Raw genomic sequence first — 23,688 nt, forward strand, 5'->3', positions numbered from 1 at the left:
GGTCTGCACCTCTGGTGGCGCACCAATACCGTAATCTCTACCAGAACTACAGTGGGTCTGCTCTGTGATGACCTACCTACCAATACTCTTCAAAATTTCGACTGACTCTGCTGTGGGTTTGCTCTGTTGTGGCGCATTACCTGTCTGCATGTCGAGAGTCAGCACTGTCTTTCCGTTGGAAGGACAACACTACTTCTTCAAGACTGCATGGAAATCCACTACTTCTGTGTGCAATTTCTTTTACTAATGAGACTGTGTGAAAAAAAAACCTGTAATTACTATTATGATGAATGATCAGGACTATCTTTATGGACTGTGAGAAAATTGTAGCTTTTGACCAACATTGTATCAATAAGTGTGTGCATTTGATTTCTTTGTTATTGTAATTATGAAAAATTTTATCAAATCATTATTGGCCACTGCCCAAAAAAACAATTTGTAAAATTTTTGTGGGGAGCATGGGGGCTATGTAAGTAGGCTGTTTAGGTTTTTTTATTGGTAACGCCACCTCTGTATGAAAATCACTGGCTGTGCTGTGTGCAGTCTGTGGCTGCTTTGCATTGTTGTAATACTCGCCATTGTAGCGTTAGGCAGCTGGCTGTGAACAGCGCGTAGCATTGCGCAGTTGGAGGTGAGCCACCAGCAGTGGTGGATGTGGGGAGAGAGATGGCGGAGTTTTGAAATTTGTCATGAACTGCTATATTTATATATGATGATATCAAGGTAAATACATTGTTTGTTCTCTATTAATATCTTTCATTTTCTAACTATCCCTACCAGTAGTTAGTGCCTTCAGTAGTTTGAATCTTTTATTTAGCTGGCAGTAGTGGCGCTCGCTGTATTGCAGAAACTTGAGTAGCGAAGATTTTTGTGAGGTAAGTGATTTGTGAAAGGTATAGTTTACTGTTAGTCAGGGCCCATTCTTTTGTAGGGATTATTGAAAGTCAGATTGCGTTGCGCTAACAAAATATTGTGTGTCAGTTTAAGGACAGTCATGTATAATTGTTCAAAGGGGACGTTTCAACCTTTCTGAGTCTATTAATGTAAATACCAGTAAAAAACGCATTCGTGCTTGTTAATGCAGATTATAAAGATTTGTTCGTGTCTTTTTATGCACATCTAGAAAATTTTGTCGTCAGTAGTTTTCTTTCAATTATAAAAAATACTGGTCGTTAGTTGCAGGATTTGCTTATTTGGGACCAGTACCTGATCGCTCCATACTCATGTCCTTACCGTATCAAAACTCATCATCCTGAAAAAGAAGCACAACAATCCAATCTAAACACGGGGATAGTTTTCCGAAAGATAGTGATCATCCTCAGTATGCAGAGTGCTGAGCCAAGATTCTTCGCAAAGGAAAGACTGACTCTACCATTGCAGTGTACCTTAAAAATAGAAAACTGAATCCATTGCACAATAAAGAACAAGAAAATGACCAGGCAGCACTGAATAGAGGAGGTGTGTGAAGGTGGCGATGAACTTCATGCATCAGACACACAGCATACTACTGTTTTGTTGTGAATGATTTTTATCACATTCGTGTTTTTATGGCAATATACACTGAAGAGCCAAAGATACTGCTGCACCTGGATAATATCGTGTAGAGCCCCCACGAGCACGCAGAAGTGCGCAAACCGACGTGACATGGATTCGACTAATATCTGAAGTAGTGCTGGAGGGAACTGACACCGTGAATCCTGCAGGGCTGTCCACAAATCCGTAAGAATGCGAGGTGGTGGAGATCTGACTGACAGTCAGTAGCGAGCCAGTGTGTGTGTTGGACCTTCCATCAAGCTACGGACCCCCTTGAAGATGTCTCCCGCAGTCGGAGACGAAACGTTGGGAATCACCACAGAATTCATTAACCGACCACGGCATAACAGCCCGGATAATTATAATGGACACGATATTTCCGGCCGTGAAAGTTTACATTTTAGTATAAGACGATTCCTTGTCCTTTCTATTAGCATAATTCGCCGGTCGATGTGGCCGAGCGGTTCTAGGCACTACAGCATGGAACCGCGCGACCGCTACGGTCGCAGGTTCGAATTCTGCCTCGGGCACGGATGTGTGTGATGTCCTTAGGTTAGTTAGGTTCAAGTAGTTCCAAGTTCCAAGTTCCAAGCCCATAGTGCTCAGAGCCATTTGAACCATTTATTAGCATAACTAATATTTCGCTTAAAAGTCCTGTCTATTGATAAACTGTCTTAGCCATTGGCCTTCACTGACTCTAAAAAATACAAACTGTTTTCGTCATTGACACGGAAGGCACGTGTAGGCAGAGTGCTGAACACAACTTGTTTCTGTACTGAGTGGTGGTGTGAAGTGACATTTAAATACCTATTTGTGTTAGCAGGTTTCCGATACACTCTGTGTCGTAGAGTGTAGCCAGATCTTCTATATAACTACACATCTAGGAACGGGAGACCGACCCCACTCTAAAACTCCACGATGAAATAGATATTGGGGGTGAATTCCAATTAAGAAATTGTGGAACCAAAAAATGGTTCAAATGGCTCTGAGCACTATGGGACTTAACATCTGTGGTCATCAGTCCCCTAGAACTTAGAACTACTTAAACCTAACTAACCTAAGGACATCACACACATCCATGCCCGAGAAGGATTCGAACCTGCGACCGTAGCGGTCACGCGGTTCCAGACTGAAGCGCCTAGAACCGCACGGCCACACTGGCCGGCAATTGTGGAACCCATGAAGGTCTTCTTTCCTCTGTGGCCCAAAAGGCAAAGGTGTCGTCTACATAGCAGAGCAAACAGGAAGGTTTCAAAGGAGCACTACATAATTCCTGTTCCTCAAAATTTCCCATAAAAGTAACAGCTGCTACTGGTTACAAGGGCGACCACACAGCAAGACCGTCAGACAGTTCATAGAATTCACCATTGAATTTAAAATAGCTTGATCGATGAAATAAATCCATGAAGTCACAAATATCTGGAGCAACATTTTCCCTTATGAACTTAATTGTGTCTGATACTGGGATGTTAGTAAATAACGATGTCACACCGAAGCTAAAAAGATGTCCCTTGCGGATTGCTTCACCGTGCGTATAATTTTTAAAAATTGGTTCAAATGCCTCTGAGCACTATGGGACTTAACATCTGTGGTCATCAGTCCCCTAGAACTTAGAACTACTTAAACCTAACTAACCTAAGGACATCACACACATCCATGCCCGAGGCAGAATTCGAACCTGCGACCGTAGCGGTCGCGCGGTTCCAGACTGAGGCGCTAGAATCGCTCGACCACACCGGCCAGCCACAACACTACACCCAATGATATGCAACAACGTATTATTGCAGCCTGCCCGGACATGTCCGCTGAAACGCTAGCATGTGTGTAGTAGTCGTTCTATAGCAGACTCGAAGCGTGTATTACCACTGTCGGACCGGCCGGTGTGGCCGTGCGGTTCTAGGCGCTTCAGTCTGGAACCGCGTGACCACTACGGTCGCAGGTTCGAATCCTGCATCAGGCATGGATGTGTGTGATGTCCTTAGGTTAGTTAGGTTTAAGTAGTTCTCAGTTCTAGGGGACTGATGACCACAGATGTTAAGTCCCGCCCGGGTTCCCGGGTTCGATTCCCGGCGGGGTCAGGAATTTTCTCTGCCTCGTGATGGCTGGGTGTTGTGTGCTGTCCTTAGGTTAGTTAGGTTTAAGTAGTTCTAAGTTCTAGGGGACTTATGACCACAGCAGTTGAGTCCCATAGTGCTCAGAGCCAAATTTTGTTAAGTCCCATAGTGCTCACAGCCATTTGAACCATTTCTGAACCACTGTCGGTGGTCATTTTGAACACAACCTGTGATGATCAGTTTTCTCGTTACTGGTCATAATGTACATAACTAGTGTATGCACTTGTTATGCTCTTTACCGTGTGCTACCGGAGTTATTTTGTATGCGTCGGTGTGCGAGCTTTTCAAAATACAGTATTTTGTAAGCAACTCGCGCTAGCATCCTGTAACATATGCCACTGACATTCTAATGTACCGTATTTTTATTCTGTTAATGTCAATAGGCATTGTTCTATTTAAAAAGTGTATGTTTGCACAAAAAATACACTTTCTAAGTATGATTAGTCTGTTTAATTGCTGATTACACGAGCACCTTGCAACGTAACCATCCAGTACTGATGGTGGTATAAGACCACCTAAGTAGGTAGATTACCGTCGCTTTGACATGTCCTACCGCTCCTGCAAGCTACCGTCTGTAGTAAATGGTTTCTTAAATTCGTGTGGTCCACGAAATTACTGTCCCCTGCGAGTTATTGCTGGGTATTAATTTCTACCGGAGAGGGCACCTATACAGGGCTTAATAGGCATTATATAGCTTTTATTTGCCATCATGACCCAGAGTTCGACTGTGGTACTGACTGCCACCTATTCTTTATGATGGAAGGAGTAAATAATCAGTCGAGGTTAGAGATTAATTGATATTTATTCAATACCGATGGTATTTCAACAACTAGTCGTGTTTCTCTTGCAATGTACACCATCAAAACCGGTCTCTAGTTAACATGGTGCAGCTTCGCCACGTAATTATGGAATGGGACAGAGGAGCGCAGACCTGGCTTCAATGTAATTCTATACAACAGCACAATTATACCTAAGCCCTCGGTTATTACATTCAGTTATTATAGATTACTCAGAACAAGTTCCGCAAAGACCATACAAGCAAAACTAGGTCAGGGTGGAAGAGTATTTCGCAAATCTTTATCAAATCAGTGGGCATTAAAATCCGATACTTTTCCTAGTGGCACGAGTATTTTACTTAACGCACAACATCGCCAACAAATCAACTCGTTATGGGGGTGCACTAGAAACATCATTTCAATGCTGTTCAACTAACATGGCCGAGTTTCAGTAGCCAACAGAAACCCAGAAAAATATGGACACACACGATTATTCCTTCCCTATTATACACTCGCTCACTATCGTATGATTATTCATCGTATACAATATACTTTCAGACCGAAACTACAGTTTATCAATGCGGCGGTTGCTCCAACCGACCACGTGGCGCGAAAGCAAGTTCACAAAGAAAACACATGGAAAATAAATTTAAAAAAAAAAATATATTACTGTAAATGGAAGAGCAGATTAAAACACATTGAATGAGTGAATTTCCGTTAAGCACAGAGCAATAACGTGACCGTGAGCTTAAGGCTGCGTTCACACTGCCGGCCGGGCCAGGCCGGGCTGACGCGTACTGGCTCGGCTCAGGCCGACGAGTAGTGCATTCACATTGCGCGCCGCGCCGAGCCAGGACGGCGAAATGGGGGAAAATCCATTTCTCCGATTTTCATGTTTTAAAACTTCTTAGCGGTATATAAGACTTCGCCACATCGTTTTATGTACTTATTTTTTCCTTAAAAGCGTTACTTACGTCGTGAAAAAAGAAAAAGTCTACTTTTCGTTTCGCGTGATTTCTTAGTTTCGTAACGCTTCCCAACCGATTTTGAAGAAAGTATGCGGCTAAAGAATCTGATTTTTGTACACGTGGTAGTGCAACACCTTAGCTTCGTATTGAATCATTTATCTTTCCATATTTGTTAACAGTCATTGTGAAATGATGCTATTTGTCAACGTTGTGCACTTGATTTACAAATCTTGTAGTGAAAAAGTTATGTAGCGGGTAGCTTACTGTTAGGTCCGTTTTAGACCATACATTGTTGGGAATGAAATGTAGCTAAAAGTACCAAAAAGTTTTTGAAATGATAATGATACTGATATCTGTCTCTGGTCTCAAGTAATGCGAGCTATTCAGTGGCGTCAGTGCCGCGTCCGCAAGCCACGGAGTTCGCGCGGTTACAGCTTGGTTTAGTGTAGTCATATAATGCAGCACAGAAGAAAACTAATTACTAGTGATCAGCGCAGACCTAGTGCCAGCCCCTCTCATTATTTTAATGGTCTCATTCTCTAGATAAATCCAAATGTACAAGAATTTTCTCTCGGCTACTGGACAATCATCTGCTATGCTTTCATAATTGGCCACACGTTGCATCACAAAAGACAAACAATAATTTGTCATCAACATCTACAATTAGTATGATGTACATTTCGTATTTCGAACTAAAAGATAACTGAAGCGCAATTCTGTAGTCTCGTTGTCTACTTTGGCAGAAAAAATAATGGAGAGTTAATGAAACTACTATAGATCGGCACAGATGTGCGTTTCATTGTTCTTCATTTTTTTTTTTCTTCCTTGGCGGGCTGCGCTGCACTGTCAAGGTAATCCCCGCTCTTTGGCTAAATGGCTGGCGGGAGGCCAAATAAATAAATTTAAAAAGATCCCCACCCTTCGGCAGCTGACAAGCAAGTCAGTAGAAAACGCAGCTGCAGTCAACAGTTGCTTGCCTTTAGCTAGTCTGTGCTGTCGTGTAGAACAATGTCTTCACTCTTTTATTGGTATTGTTTTGACTCCGCAGTAACTCGTCGAGTTTTGAAGTACAGAAGAACTAGGAGGTTATGGATTCATCCCATAAATAGCGACAGACATTTAGGAGAATTTCTTTCTTTATATGAAGAACTTAAAAACCATCCTGAAAAATTTTATTCAAATTACAGAATGAATCATAATACATTTCAGTATGTGCTGCAGAACACTCAAGACAAAATTTCTAAACAGAACACAAATTTTCGCAGAAGTATAACAGCAGAAGAAAAATTGTGTATAACGATAAGGTAAGATTCGTTAGTACACACTATTTGGTTTGCAGTAGAACTTTGTACAGCATTCACTACCTCCAATTAATTGTAGTCATGCTTTTGTATTTTAAATTTCGCAAACGCTTACCTCTGAGGGAAAGAGTGTTAATGGGACTCCTGAGAATCATTAGGAAGTAATTAGCTTCGTCATTTTGGGTAATGTCTTGCTGTGCCTTCAACGAAGAATCGCAGAAATACTCCTTCAGAATTTTCCAACTTTTTTCTTCTTTTTTCTTCATGATGCAGCGCTTGGCAGTGGTAATGGTTCATCATGTGGAGCCACTGATGACCTCACAGAATTCTTTTCATTTCCTTGTAAGATAGACAGATTGATAGGCGAAGAGTTTTGAGATAATGCCCTTTGACTTAGTGGTTCTATTTCCACTGATAAGGAACTGCCACAGCATGACTTTACAATGCATTATCATGTGGTAGGGACACATTTCCGTCCCTCAGTGACACTCATATCTGTCTCCGTTTACAAGTAAATGCGAACTATTCAGTGGCGGCAATGCCGCGATCGCTGGCAAGCTATTGTTGTAAATGCATGTAAATACGGTAGATTAAATAAATGAAATAAAAGTACTTTCGCATGTATCATTATAATAAACGTAATTTTTCCTCACTGATTGTGAAATGTGAGGTAACATCTTAAAATAAAAGACGCGTGCAGTCACACTTGTGATGAAAGCAGAAGGGAGACGTGTGATGCGTGTACTGCAGAAGCTGTAGTGCTGCTCCACAGGCTTGCGCCTGCGGTCGGCTCGCGCCGGCAATATTAAACACCCGGGATGTCGCCGGCTCGGCTCCGGGAGGCTCACGCCGTGTCGGCGCGGCCCAGCCGCCAGTGTGAACACTGCAATTCAAAACCATGTGTTTGATATCGAAGCGGACGGCGGCCCGGCCAGGCTCGGCTCGGCCCGGCCGGCAATGTGAACGCAGCCCTGAACAAGACACTAACGCAAGGTCTACTGAAATTCGAGTAAATTAAGAAAATCAATTCCCTTATGGGGTTCAGTGGTAATTTCGCGCCTGATTTCAACATCTGGTCTTCATTACAGAGCAGATTTCAGACAATCTAATACCTATGTTAACATTACCAAAACGAGAGCTGCGTCTCCATGTCTGTCCAGCGCCACGACCCAGGAACAAGTGCTCTTCCAACCGAATTCGCCTAACCGTTCCGCTTACAAACGTGGTGGGGGTGGCGCGCCAACCTGACAGAGCCAACACGCGCGCCTACGTGTCATCTTTGCCCTGACCTGCAAACTTGGTCTCTGCTAAACTTGTTCACGCTTAGGGGGTTGGTGCTACCCTACCCCAGAACGACCATTCATGCAGTGTTACAATCTGTGCCTAAAGCTTTCTGCTAGTTCACACACTCACTCATTTATACCGTCCAGGCCGCACGAAGGAAAGGAAAATGGGAAACGTGGTATACAACATAAAAAATACAATAAATAACACTGTTTAGTCCATTCTCTCCTTTTGGACACCAGCTGAGGTATTACCTGCAAGAGAAGAAACTCTTGCTAATAATTTCTGCGTGCTAGCAACTTAATAAAACATTGGAACGGTACAACAAGTTCCGTTTCAACCTCACTATCAATCCATTATTTGAAGGCCGGCCGGAGTGGCCGAGCGGTTCTTGGCGCTACAGTCTGGAACCGCGCGACCGCTACGGTCGCAGGTTCGAATCCTGCCTCGGGCATGAATGTGTGTGATGTCCCTAGGTTAGTTAGGTTTAAGTAGTTCTAAGTTCTAGGGGACTGATGACCTCAGAAGTGCCATAGTGCTCAGAGCCATTCTGAACCATTCTTTGAAAAACGCAATAGCACTTCTCATTTCCGCAGTATCTGCGGTGCAAATTTGAGGTGATTTTCCCTTTATACATTCGTCACCACGTCACATTCTCGCATCGCCACCAAGAGCAATCGTTCTCGCGGTAGGCAGTAGTCACTATGTTTCTGCTCATCAATACGGTGATGCCAGATCATAAACCACTTAAAAATAACAGTTTTCTAAGAAAGGCTGTACTGTATCCGTACACTCTCCCACGGATGGGGAATATTATTTATGACTGCAGTGCAGGTATTTTGAGACAGTAGTCGAAGTTCCTTTGGTTACACATAATGTTGAACCTACAATTTTCTGTTGGAAGTTAGCCTGGAGACAGGACAACACAGCAGTAAGCCACAAGCAGATTGTAATCGGAAGAGGGACCACCACTGCCTCCGGATGTAGCGGGCGAGATGCGGCGGCGGGAAAATCGCGGTGTGGAGCGGCGTGCAGTGTTTGCGTTGCGTGGCGGCCGCCTGTCCGCCGTTCGCCTCGCCACACCTCGCCCGCCTTAGCTGGGCCCGCCGGCGGCAGCGGCAGATCACGGCCGCGTGTGCGCACGCGCAAAGAGTAGCGCACGGCCGGGGCACAGTGCGCGCCTGGCGACTCGGCAGACCGCACAACACGGCGGCGCCCCGCGACTCCGGCAGCCAGCAGGCAGCAGCCAGCATCCAGACACCAGCCACAGGTGAGCGCCGCACACAGCTGACGGCCTTCGTTGCGACGCGCCAAGCTGGCTGTGCTCTGCAAGAAATCTTCCGTCGCTGGCCCCACTATCGATACCTGCTTCACTCGACTCTGGTAGGATCCACCAGACTCACCCTCCTTAAAATAAATAGTTGACAATTGTTCAGCTTAGTCTAGTCAGGGGAAAACTTGCAACTATTTTTGCTATTATTTATCAGCGGATAGTTGCCCGCAGTTAAGATTTAACTTTCTGATAATATTCTAGAATTTTCCAGTTGTATTCTTACTGAGGATGGCTGTTGTCGTAGGTCTGAGTCCGAGGGCTGATGTCAAGTTGCTCTCCAAGCCAGTTTATCCTTTGCAATTCTTTATATACGTTCACAGCAGCCGCACAATGCATCAGTTTTCTGTATCCATTTCTGCATCGCTATATATTCTGTCATCGAATATTTTACGCCAAATAACAGAACTCATCTACTAAGTCAAGTGCCTCATTTAGCAACATAAGTAGAATGTAAAATCCTATCACAGCACAAAAAAGGCGAATATGAGAAGAGTTATTGATGCAAAAGAAGGAAACTAGATTATCGACTATCTGGAAGCTTCAAAGACGTGTAATCAAAACATGTTGACATATTCCTGTTTTTTTTTTTTTTTTTTTTTTTTGCTTGTTAGTCGTTCTTCCCGCGAACCATACGCGACTGGAACAGGAAAGGGAGGTAATGACAGTGGCACGTAAAGTGCCCTCCGCCACACACCGTTGGGTGGCTTGCGGAGTATAAATGTAAATGTAGATGTATTAGTACCATTGTCATATTATACAATGCATTGTTTCAGGTAAAGTAACATGATACATGACATCATGTCGTATGACGTGACACTTGCCATCATGTCACCCAACATGGCATTTGTCACCTCGTACGGTATGAGGCAAGGTGCCGTTGCATCCCCACCCTGCGATAATTCCTACTACACAAGCATCCGTGCTGAAGGATACTTACTATTGTAGATGCATCCCACTCTCTAGAAGCGCTTAAATTCGCGTCTGTTTCTTCTTACGTGCCTCACTATACAAGTAACAGGGGGTAGTTTAGGGGGACAAATACTCCCGTCGGTGAAATAAATCAACGCAGAAATGAAAAAAAAAACCTTTTAGAATTCCTCCAGGAACAAATACACCCCAAGAAATTTTATCCGCCCAGAAAAACTTTTCGTGCTATTACATATATGCTCTTCAACCATGTGATAATAGACATCGTTTACTACGGCTTCCGAATCTTCTGGGTTTTGGATGCAGGATCAGAGAATTTAGGTTAAAAATTGCAAGGTGCAGCTACGCCAATACCTTGTACTAAGAGAGCTCACTGTGCTGGAGAAGTAGAGTTAACTCATAAAAAAACCTGAACATGTCAGATTCCTCTTATTTAAATTACTCTGAAGCTGCCAGATAAGTCGAAAACCTCGTTCCCTTCTTTTACATCCCCAATACTGGCCAGCACGTACTCGTCGTTTTTTGCTATGATAAAAGTATTTTCCATTCTGGTTCCCAACTTTCCCTCCACCATAATTTTGATATTAGACCGCCATTTCTTGACAACTGATGTAGACTTCTGTTGGTTGGAAGATGACTGATTCGGTATAGTTTTTTAGTGTCTTTCTAATATGTTTCTTATATCGTGGCTTCGGATAAAGTTTTCAGAAAACAACAGGAAGACCATATATGCGTGTACTTGTGTAACTTCTTTCAAAATTTGCATCGATTCACCCAAGTCTGAAACACAGAAGTAGCGCGCGAAAAAACAGACACAGAAATAAAGGTGCTTTTTGCACGTAAAATCCGAATGAAGCTAGATTTTTGAAGGTGGGTTTTCGATTTTGTCGTAAGAATTCGATTTTTTTAAACTCACATTATACTGTTTCTGTGTGATCAATTCACATAAGAACGAATTTCATGAGCTGAGCTACATTTAACTCGGCTTTAGCCCATCGCATCTCGACAACGCATGAAGATTACTGAATAAAAATATTCGTTTTGACTTTATCCATTTACTTACCTCCGTGCAGAGTTTGAACCAGTTCGTACAAGTTTAAAGTATCAATGTGGCGCGCTTAAAGAAACTCCCATAAAAACATGTTTTTTGTACGTAAAATCCAATCGAAGCAAAGATTTTTCTTCAAACGGTTGAAACTTTTCTTAGTCGATCAGATCTCAACTATCACTCTCTCTCCATTCCTAAGTTATTTAAGAAGTGACTGTTTCTGTGCATAAAATCCGAACGAATCAGGATGACAGTTTTTACACGTAAAATCCGAAAGGTGCACACAAAAAAACATACAAATGTTGTCATTAGTTCAGCTTTAATTTCAGCACAATTAAAATCTTTTGCAAAAGGAATTAATCGATTCACACAATTTGCCTGGGCGCCATCTCCGGTTCGTCGCTCAGACATTGCGTAATATACTGTAACACAGATACAGTAAGACCGATTTTCGAATAGGTATACAAATGGCAGATGGTCCGCAATAAAGCCCAAATAGGAACCGAGCACCAAGATCCCCCACCAAAACCACGAATCTGCGCCGTTACTTTCCTGGCATATTTGTTACAGCACTTCCGTGCTGAATCGGGTTGCCTTGGGATTACCTGATGTAATTCGATTACGATTCATTACCCTTGCTTTACTGTTATTTATGTTGACATTGTAATCTCTTTCAGGCACTATGTAGTTGCCGTTAAACTGATCACGCAAGTCCTTTGTTGTCTCTTACACAATTACAATCTCACTGACGGTTTTAAAACTTTTCGTCTTCTTCTCCCTAATCTCCTAAACTGTTTTCATTCAACTGTCGTAACGAGCATAGTGGTGCAATAGTTCTGAACTCTTCCGGAGAATCGGGACTGAATGATCCGTCTGCCCATTCTGCTTTATGTTCTTCATAAGTCCATGATACATTAAATGTATTCGCAACTGTCAATATGGACAACCATCAGCTGTATATTGGAATGACGACAATGAACATTTTTACCGTGCTGGGATTCTAACCTGGATTTCTCTCCTATCGCAAGCGGTCGCCTTACCATTAGGCAATCCGAGCACGACTCACGACCAGACCCAAACTTCCATATCTCGTCAACCACGTTCCTACGACCTGTACTCCTACATACATTCTGTACATTACTGCACAGGCGAGACATTTTACTTGAAAGTAGCTTTCCCGGGGCCGGCGGATAAATGTGATATTTTTCCGAATTATGATGCATTGTTCCTTTGTACATGCAATCATGTCCAAAAGGGCTGGCACTGAGACGACTACAACCTGATGTCATCTGAGGATAATGCTTGGATGACGAGGTCGTCGTAGATGTCCTTCCCCTACTTTCTCCAGTCCGATCTAATGCTCCAGCGTACTGAAACATACTTAGATTTTTCTGTTGCGCCAGTTAGTGTGTTTCGTGTCACACAACTCATACTGGCAGCAGATCTTGGTACAGTCACCGAGTGATAACGTTTCACTAAAAAACTCAACTTCTACTATTTTAGAGAATAATTCTACGTCCCCCTTAGAGAACTTCGATCCACAGACATAACCAAAATTTATGCAAGATTTCCGTCGCACGTGTATGATAACAAGTACCGAGCCTTTGAAAATGATTTAAATTTCAGTTACACTTTTAATATACTTATTTTTACGTCGTCTCTGTTCATTAACAAACATGTAACTATATAATCACGATTCTCGATTTAGGCTTGAAGCCGTTTCAAGCGGTCCTACATGAAGGAGTAAACATGTAAAACTAAGCTTATATACATGAAGAACTGTGATGGAAATTTCAAAAGCCAGCTGCTACTTGGGTGGACGTTTCGTAAATGTTATATGGAGTTCTATAGCTATTCAGTCGTGGCAAACATCCACAGGACTTTATATACAGTTTTTCATACATACGCCCAAGAGCCAGCTGGTTTCTGAAATATCCAAGTACGTGCGAAATAGCCTTTGGCGACGAATATTCAAAACGGCTTAAATCGGAAGCTGGTTGATCGTGAATAAATAAATTCAAGGCTTTTAATAAATATAGTCGGGGTGGGAAATAAATCTGTCTGTTGAAAACATTTGTCTCAGAAAACCAAAGAGCAAACGTTTATTTGGTAGTCTTTTCTAAGAATATGCTCACGGGAAATACCCACGATCACTCCTTACTTCAATAAGTGTGTTGACAGTCTCCCTTACAGTCACTCAAGATTCATAACCATTTATGATTCTATGGATCCATTTCCAGATATTGTAGTCTAGGTATCAGAGGTAGCGGATCTGAAGTACGAGCAGTAACCCCTTTGTCTCATAAAACGAACAGACCAGTAGCGTGACCCCTACTACGAAGCGTGTGCTGCCGGTGGCCGCTTTTGCTCTTCCGGAAGATCTGCTATGCAGGGTTACATCTTTCGTAACGACACAATACGATTCTTTCCGCTGAATCTGTGGTAGACTAACGAACCAGATCACTTATCTAAAGTAGTAATTTCCTCTCTAAACACTTCGCAGATAAAGGGTTTATAATGAAAACGCCTCCACCTCTCAATCGCGCAAGAAATACTTCCTGACATGCTCCCTACGATTCTGTCTCTTAAGATTGCAAGTTAAGCTGTATAGTTACTTATTTGTAGTCTTGTTCTCCCTTGTGATCTGTCTTCGATTATGCCATTCTTTTTGTCAGTCATCAGTATTTCGACTAGTTTCATATCTACATCCTCATCACGACTACACTCCACAAGCCGCCTTACGGTTTATTGCGATGAATATTTTGTGTAATGTCTCTTTTCCCTTTTCCTGTTCCATTCGCGAATCGCGCGGGAACAACGATAGTAGGTAATCCTCAATATGAGGTCGAATCTCTTTAAATTCATGATCAGTTCTCGAGATGTACATACAAGGTAGCTGGTGATCATGGGTGAGATTGGGAGAGAGTGAGTGCAATTTTATCTAAATGTGCCTTTAATTTTTTTAATCCCATTTCCTATGTTATAATTACATTAATTTATATTGATCTTAGTGTGGGCGCTGATAACCTCGACGTTGCGCCTCTAAACCACAAACACACACGGCATACGAGGAATCTATTCTTTTAGGAATTATAGGTATTCATCTATGAATGTAGGAGCTTGAACTTTCAACAATAAATCAATTCGTGATGGACAACACCTCTCTTGTAGCGTCGGTCATCGGAGTTCACTGACCGCACTTGTGACACGTTCACGCTTACTAAATGAACCTGAACGAAACGCATTGCTCTTCTTTGGATCTTCTCTATTTCCTCTGTCAGTCCTATCTGGTGCTGATAAACTGACGAGCAAGAATGAAGTATTGGGCGAACGAGCGTTTTACAGGCTACCCTCTTTGTGGGATTCTACCAACGAATCTGTGTCTTGTATCTGCCTTACCTACAATCAGTTTCATTATCTCTTTTCCTGTAGTGTGCTGATATTTACATCGATCAATGGTCGTTCTCTGTTCCTATAATTTTTCTTATCTTTCCAGACATTACCATTCCGAACAGATGACTGCTAACCAGGTCAGGCTTTGATCAGACTACTTGCCTCCATATTCAGCTCAAAACGTATACATTTATAACTCTGCTTGGCCACTGAAAGCTATTCCATCTACATCTATATGATTACTCTGCAATTCATAATTAAGTGCCTGGCAGAGAGTTCATTTAATCAATTTTAAGCTACTTCTCTACCGCTCCACTCCCGAACGGCGCATGGGAAACTCGAACACATGATTGCGAGCTCTAATTTCTCTTATTTTACTATGATTGTCATTTCTCCCTTTGTATGTAGGTGCCAAAAGAAATATTTTCATACAGTGAGGAGAAGGTCCTGTCCCTTTGTTTTAATGACTGCCACCTCAATGTTTGTATCATATCCGTGATACTCTCTCTCCAATTTCGTGACAATACAGAACGAGCTCCATTTCTTCGAACATTTTCGACGTCCTCCGTCAATCGTAGTGTGCAGTTGTCCAGAAGAGGGCGGTAAATCGTAGGGTAAGCAGTCTCTTTATTAGACCTGTTGTATTTCCTACGCGTTCTGTCATTGAATCACTATCTTTTGTTTCCTCTCCCCACAACTTTATCTATGTGATCGTTCCAATTTAATTATTAGTTATTGTAGTCTCTACGTATTTAGTTGGGTTTAAAATCTTTAGATTTACGTGATTTATCGTGTAACTGAAATTTAGCGGATTCTTTTTAGTGATCATGTGGATGACTTCACACTTCTCATGATTTATATCATTTTCCACTTCTTGCATCATATAGATATCTGTCTAAAACATTTTGCAATATTTGATCGTGTGATGCCTTCGTAAATGATAGCATCATCTGTGTAAGAGGACTGCCCAGATTGTCTCCTAAATCGATTATACAGATCATGAGCAACAGAGGGCTTATACATTTCCTTGAGGAACGCCAGATATTGTTGTTTTACTGCATGAGTCTCCACCACCTATTACGAATTGTGACCTTCCTGGCAGGAAACCACGAATCCAGTCACACAACTGAGATGATACTCCACAGGTCCGCTGTTTAATTAGAAGTCGCTTGTGAGGAAGGTGTCGAAAGCCTTCTGGAAATTTAAAAACGTGGGATCAGTTTGACGTCCCCTATCGATAGCACTCATTACGTTGTGAATAAAGAGCTGGTTGTATTTCACAAGTACGATATTTTCTGAATCCGTGTTGGCTATTTGTTAATCACTGTTTTCTTCGAGGTGACTCATAATGTTCAAGCACAGTACATGTTCCAAAATGCTACTGCAATTAGACGTTAGTGACATGGGTCTGTAATTCAGCGGATTACTCCTACTTCTTTTCTTCTTTTGGATATTTGTGTAAGTTGTGCAATTTTCCAGGTTCTGGATACGGATCTTTCTACGAGCGAGCGGTTTATGTGATGCTAAATATGGAGCTATTGTGTCAACATACTGTGAAAGGAACCTGGCTGGTATACAATCTGAACCAGAAGTCTTGCCTTTCTAAGTGTTTTGCTGCTTCGTTACACCGGGGATATTTACTTCTGAGTTACTCATGTTGTTTTTGATTCCAATTCTGTTCTACTTACTTCGTCTTCTTTTGTGAAGGAGTTTTGGAAAACCGTGTTTAGCAACTCTGCCGTAGAGGAGCTGTCGTCAATAAAATCACGACCGATATCGCGTACAGAACGTATTGATCGCGTCTTCCCACTGGTGTACTTTACAAACGACTACAATTCTTTTGGGCTTTCTGCCTGATTTCGAGTCGGAGTTTCGTTGTGGAAACTATTAAAAGCATCTCGCATAGACGTTCACGCTAAATTTCAAGCTTCTGTAAAAATTCGCCAATCTTGGGGCTTTTGCGTTTCTTTTAAATTTGGCATGCTTTTTGCGTTGTTTCTGTAATAGAATTCTCATCTATTTTGCGTAACATGGGGGATGAATACCAATCCTTATTAATTCATTTGGCCTATATCTCTCAGTTGCCGTCGATGCGATTTCTCTGAATTTAAACCACATCTGGTCTACACTTAAATAGTCAGACTGGATGGAATGCAGATGCCTCTTTAGCCAGATGTGAAGCCAACATTTATCCGCTATTTAAATAGATGCTTCTTGCGTTTATTTTTGCAGTGTCTGAATGTTACGGCATTCAATCTACGCTACAACAGCCTTGTGGCCACTAATCCCTGTATCTGTCATGATACTCCTTATTTGGTCAGGATTATTTGTTCCTAAGAAGTCAAATGCAATCAATTTATTCTGTGTCGTATAAACTGCAAATTTTGTTTAATAGTTTCTCCAAGTTCAGATTTTCTATGGAAGTTTCCAATAGATCAACTTTTATTTTACTACAATTATGTACACAATATTCACAGTACGCTTGGAAATTAATTAAACCTTCCCAACGGAAGCAGACAAGGAGTTTGCAGTGTATGCGTGAGCATAATTCTCTTAGAACAGAAGTAGAATTTTTTATGTCAAGAAATGTAACAAAGATTGGAAAATTTATCTCTTGTGATGCCGCAGGTCTGAAATTAAGTTAGCTACGTCGTGGCAGCACCTGTCTGAAATCTACAACATACGCTTGTGCCAGTACCGTCAACTGGGTATACTCTCTCGAGAGCAATTAATGCCCCCGATATTTCCTTGCGAAATCGAGAAATGGATGGGACGGAACGCTGCGCTAAGCGCCTCCATCTGAAGCAAAGGATCTGAGCTGAACACGAATAGCGTCCGTTAGCGGGATTCAGGACCTGCGTTGCCTAGCAGGCCGGCCTGGTAGGGCGGAGTTTCAGTTGCACTTTGGACACACATCGATATCAGTGCTGAGCTACTGCAGCAGAGGGTCAAGCATATTTTAAGCGCTAACAGTTCTACATGTGGAAACAAATAGCATAGGTGTGGAACACCCGACCTTGGCTGCAGTATTCGTTGTCACAAAAGAGCACCATCATTAAATGTAGTGGACCCAAACAGAGCAGTTACTGTGCCAGATTGTGATAGCGAATCACCGCCCCTGCGCTTTCAGATGCATATTAATCCAGACCACCATCCCATAAAGAAACAGATTTCTGATCTGCAAGTTTTTACATGAGTACAGAGTGAACGCTACATGAAAAACGGCAACTAAGATATTCAAGATTTGATACATTCCATACATTTGATGGCTTTTCGAAGGCAATGCGCTAACTGTGGTGATTTTATAGAAAATTTTTTAGACTAATGTTTTATCCTGCGTTGAAGTCCAATAATATGCTTCCTGAAAAATCATATGTCACTTCGGCTTACTTGTGTATTACCTGCAGCCTATAATCTTACATGGATTCTCCATGTTTCTACCATATCATAAAAAGGCGGAATATGACCTGGGCTGAGTTAGGGATGTAAAAGAAGGGAACTAACTTTTCCGCTGACGGCTTTCAAGACGTTTAAATCAAAACATCTTGATGTTTTCACGCAACATTGTTTTAGCGTCCCTCATGGAACCAGTCTGCCCACAGAAATTTTATCCCACCAGAAAAACTTTTTGTAGCTATTACACGTATGTTCTTCAGCGATGACTGGCGAGTCCTCTGGATTTTGGGCACAGGATCAGGAACTTTTGCCTATAGATTGCAAGATGGCATCACCTTGCTCATTGCGATGGGGAAGTAGGGTATTTCTATAGGTTTACAGTACAAAAATGGCACGCTTCAAAAACCTCCCAAAAGATGTGATTTTTTTGCACGTAAAATCCAAACGAATGAAGACGTTTGCAAACGGTTAAATCTTAATTTAGACCTTGGTCATATTTAACGATGGACGAAATCTGAACCATCAGTTTCACTTCAGGCCGGAGTTATTTAAGGGTGACTGTTTTTGCACGTAAAATCCGAACGGTGCACAAAAGTAATTAATCGATTTGCACATTTCGTTTGGTTCGTCTTTCAAACCTTGCTTGTATGCTGTAACATAGTTACAATAAGAAAGATGCTCAAACGGGTATATAAATGGTTGCTGACTAAATCAACAACTTTTACCCCATGTTCCCAGCTTAAAAATAGGAACCGAGAACAAAGATTTCTCAAAAACCGTGATTCTTTCCATAAATATTTTTTATAATCCTAATTCTTATACGAAAGAGGAGTTCCCCAAACTCACCAAGTTCACGATACCGTCAAGTGCACGAGAGGATATTAATATTGTGGGATCCATGCTATTAACGGCAATCATGGATAAAGTTAATCCACCTTACTTCTTTTGTGGAGGTATCAGAATGTCACCAGCACTGCAATGAGATTTTCTTCAAACGACTGTTTCAATACTCATCAGTCTGACAAGTAAGTACATCGTATTCGTCGTGGTCCATAATAACGAACTGCTGAGCTATGGAGTGGCTGCAGAAGTAGTTCCTTAAGATTGAACACAAATGAAGAAAGAAATGTGATAGTTTTATGATACATGTTTACATGCGAGTAGACAAAATAGATGTCTAGTCAATGGTGTTTTACTTAACAGTGCCTAGAACACCTGATATGTTTCCTTATCTTTCAAGTTCCCACACAAGAACATATCTCTAGCCACAAGGTGCTTACAAGGTGAATTTTATTACGTAGCTGCAAGTGCACGCAGACATATTGTTTAACTTATTTACACGTCCTTAAACGAACAGAAAAACAGTTGTACAGTTAATTCATTCTTTCTTACAGTTATATTACTACAGACAAGTGTAGCTGATAATTATTTTGTATGTTGTGTACACCATTTGTTATATATAAACATATTAACCTACAATCTGAAAAAAGGCGGATGCAATATTTTTCACACTGTTTTACAGGTCACTGATCACTACACGTGTGAGTAGTGTTCAGTGACATGTGGAGCAACGTGGAACGTAGTGCGCGCACACATACACACAAAACTGTTTGTGTTTTTCTATCCGTCTGCCTGAAAAATTGAATCTGCAATCTTCCTCAAGTGAACGAGATAGCGAGCTCCATTACCACTCTTGGACATAGTATTTCACAGTAGTCTACTTCCGTATTCTGTAGAATGATATAAGTGATTATACTATATAAGTAACAAGTATGAAAGCTACATTAAATTTCATTACATCATGTTTCAAAATTTCAATATTTTTGTGAATACATAGTAGAATGCAACATGGTTCTAGTCATTTTCTGCATCTGCTCACACAGAATTGGTACACTGAAACGCCAAAGTAACTGGTACACCCAGCTAATATCGTGTAGGGTCCCCCGAGAGCACGCGGAAGTGCCGCAACACGACGAGGCATAGACTCGACTAAGTAGTACTGGAGGGAACTGACATCATGAATCCTGCAGGGCTGTCCATAAATCGGTAAGAGTACGAGGGGGTGGAGATCTCTTCTGAGCAGCACGTTGCAAGGCATCCCAGAAATGCTCAATAATGTTCATGTCTGGGGAGCTTGGTGGCCAGCGGAAGCGTTTAAAGTCAGGAGAGTGTTCCTGGGGCCACTTTGTAGCAATTCTGGACGTGTGAGGCGTCGCAATGTCGTGCTGCAATTGCCCAAGTCCGTCGGAAAGCACAATGGCCATGTGAAACATCGCCTTTGAAAAATTAATGAATTACTATGCTGATAAACCTCTTACGTTATTTGATTTTCAAACAGATGAGCAGAACTGAACGTACTCAGACATTTCTCTCTTTACTTATTCTGATCAACACTAAACTGACACACAATATTTATAGCGCAACGCGATCTGACTTTCAATAATCCCTACAAAAGAATTGCCCTGACTAACAATAACCTACATCTTTCATGAATCACTAACCTCACTAAACTCTTCGTTACTCTAACTACTGCAATACAGAGTGCGCCAATACTGCCAGCTAAATAAAAGTTTCTAACTACTGAAGGCACTAACTACTGATAGGAATAGTCAGCAAATGAAAGATTTTGATAGAGAACAAACAATGTATTTACCTTAATAATGTTCAAAAGTCATAATATATCAGTTCATGATATCCAGTATTACAATTTACTCTTTCTGGCGGGCACACGTCCAGATCGTCCGCTCTTAAAATTCTGCCATCGCTTTCCCTACATCCACCACTGCTGGCGGCTCACCTCCAACTGCGCAACGCTATGCGCTATTCACATCCAACTGCCCAACACTACAATAGCAGATATTCCAATAATGCCAGCCAGCCACAGACTGCACACAGCACAGCCAATGATTTTCATGCAAAGCGCTACGTGGCGTTACCAACATAAAAACCTACTTACACATGAATTGATGCAAGTGAGCAGACAGGATTCTTACGTACGTGTCACCTGTCAGAGTCGTATCTAGACGTATCAAGGGTTCCATATCACTCTAACTGCACACGCTCCACTCCATTACAGAGCCTCCACCAGCTTGAGCAGTTCCCTTCTTACATGCAGGGTCCATGGATTCATGAGGTTTTCTCCATACCCTTACATGTGCATCCACTCGATACAACTTGAAAAGAGACTCATCCGACCAGGCAACACGTTTCCAGTCGTGAACAGTTCAATGTCATGTTGACGAGCCCAAGTGAGGCTTAAAATTGTATGTCGTGCAGTTATCAAGGGTACACAAGTGGGCCTTCGGCTCTGAAAGCCCATATCGATGACGTTTCGTTTAATGGTTCGCACACCGATACTTGTTGATGGCCCAGCGTTGAGATCTCTAGCAATTTGCGGAAGGGTTGCACTTCTGTCACATTAAACGATGCTCTTCAGTCGTCGTTGGTACTTTTCTTGCAGGATCTTTTTCCGGCCGCAGTGCCGCGCGATCTGGGCCTCTTGTCAGGGTCCAGTCGGCTCGCCCCCCCCCCCCCCCCCCCACTCCCAACGTTGGAGGTTCGAGTCCTCCCTCGGGCAGGGGTGTGTGTGTGTTGTCATTAGCGTAAGTTCTTTAAATTTAGATTAGGTAGTGCGTAAGCTTAAGGACCAACGACCTCAGCAGTTTGGTCCCATAAGACCTCACCACAAATTTCCAGTTTCCGGCTGCAGCGATGTCGGAGATCTGATGTTTTACCGGATACCTGATATTCATGGTAAACTCTTGAAGTGGTCGAACGGGGGGGGGGGGGGGGGGGGAAGTATCTCGGAGATGCTGAGACCAGTCGCTCGTGCGCTGTCTATAATCCATGTTCAAATTCACTTAAATGTTGATAACCTGCCATTGTAGCAGCAGTGACCGATCTAACAACTTGGACAGACACTTGTTGTCATGTATAGGGGTTGCCGACCATAGAGCCAGATTTTGCATGTTTACGTATCTCTGTATTTCAATACTGATGCCTATACCAGTTTCTTCGGCACTTTAGTGTATTATATTCCCATGTCACAGGAATGCAAGCTGAGCGCTGTGAAGCAAAACCAACTAAAAATATTACGAAATGCGTCGAACCACAATAAGAAAGGTTATTCACAGCAGCCGATGTCGTTACAACTACATTTTCACAAGTTTCTGCAGCGTGTGGAGGACTATCTATTGAAAACATTGTTGCACTATTCTGTTATATACGTTGATATACACTAAATCGGCTTCCGCTTCGTAAAAACCAGCAGTTCCACCTACCCTGTAGGCAGCTGATACACGTCTTTCGCTAAACCGATAATCGGCAAGTGAATCGAGTCCTGTGAACAAGCGAGCTTTTATCTTGTCAAGCAGAGTTCTAACTTGGCTGATAACTCCTCTTTGTGCAGTAAGACAATCGTAATCCGGCGACAAAAGCAGCGCGCATCAAAGGCTCGCAGCAGGAACTGGAACTGGAGCCGTGCAGGGAGCGGCGCTGATTACCCACCGCGCCTGCACCCACACAAAGCCGGCCGCGCTACCAGCAGCCGTGCTGGGCCGCGGTTTTTCTGCGAGCGCGCCCGCCCGCCGGCCTGCCTCCCCGTGTCCGCGCACGCACCGCGCGCTGCACCGCGGACCGCTGACACCTCAGCTCTGTTTGTTCTCAACACTGAGCGAACCTCTTACCTGTTTGTTGGCTTTCCGACTGCTTATACGCATTCTTCTACAGGGTGCTCAGAAACGGTCTGAAGACAGACTAAAGACCGAAATACTAAATCTCTTTTTCCAAAGCTGTTTCACAGAGAAAGACTGCACTGTAGTTCCTTCTCTAGATTGTCGCACAGATGACAAAATGGTAGATATCGAAATAGACGACAGAGGGATAGAGTAACAATTAAAATCGCTCAAAAGAGGAAAGGCCGCTGGACCTGATGGGATACCAGTTCAATTTTACACAGAGTACGCGAAGGAACTTGCCCCCCTTTTTGCAGCGGTGTACCGGAGGTCTCTAGAAGAGCGTAGCGTTCCAAAGGATTGGAAAAGGGCACAGGTCATCCCCGTTTTCAAGAAGGGACGTCGAACAGATGTGCAGAACTATAGACCTATATCTCTAACGTCGATAAGTTGTAGAATTTTGGAACACGTATTATGTTCGAGTACAATGACTTTTCTGGAGACTAGAAATCTACTCTGTAGAAATCAGCATGGGTATCGAAAAAGACGATCGTGTGAAACCCAGTTCGCGCTAGTCGTCCACGAGACTCAGGGGGCCAAAGACACGGGTTCTCAGGTAGATGCCGTGGTTCTTGACTTTCGCAAGGCGTTCGATACAGTTCCCCACTGTCGTTTAACGAACAAAGTAAGAGCATATGGACTATCAGACCAATTGTGTGATTCGATTGAAGAGTTACTAGATAACATAACGCAGCATGTCATTCTCAATGGGGATAAGTCTTCCGAAGTAAGAGTGATTTCAGGTGTGCCGCAGGCGAGTGTCGTAGGACCGTTGCCATTCACAATATATATAAATGACCTTGTGGATAACATCGGAAGTTCACTGAGGCTTTTTGCGGATGATGCTGTAGTATATCGACGGGTTGTAACAACGGAAAATTG

The 23,688-nt window shown here is 42.6% G+C and overlaps 1 protein-coding gene across 2 annotated transcripts in view; it reads left to right on the plus strand.

Moving 5' to 3' along the window:
• The first annotated feature begins 9,160 nt into the window (after positions 1-9,160).
• The window catches only part of LOC126457979 (GTP-binding protein Rhes-like), a 432,083-nt gene continuing 417,555 nt past the window's right edge, over positions 9,161-23,688 (plus strand). Inside the window, exon 1 of one of the 2 annotated variants that reach the window (XM_050094744.1) lies at positions 9,161-9,246. The gene's annotated coding sequence lies outside the window, so the exon portion shown is untranslated. The remainder of the gene's footprint in view (positions 9,247-23,688) is intronic. The other variant, XM_050094752.1, reaches the window with a different exon arrangement.

The sequence above is a fragment of the Schistocerca serialis genome, chromosome 1, assembly GCF_023864345.2.
Source record: "Schistocerca serialis cubense isolate TAMUIC-IGC-003099 chromosome 1, iqSchSeri2.2, whole genome shotgun sequence".
NCBI classification, from domain to species: Eukaryota; Metazoa; Arthropoda; class Insecta; order Orthoptera; family Acrididae; genus Schistocerca; species Schistocerca serialis.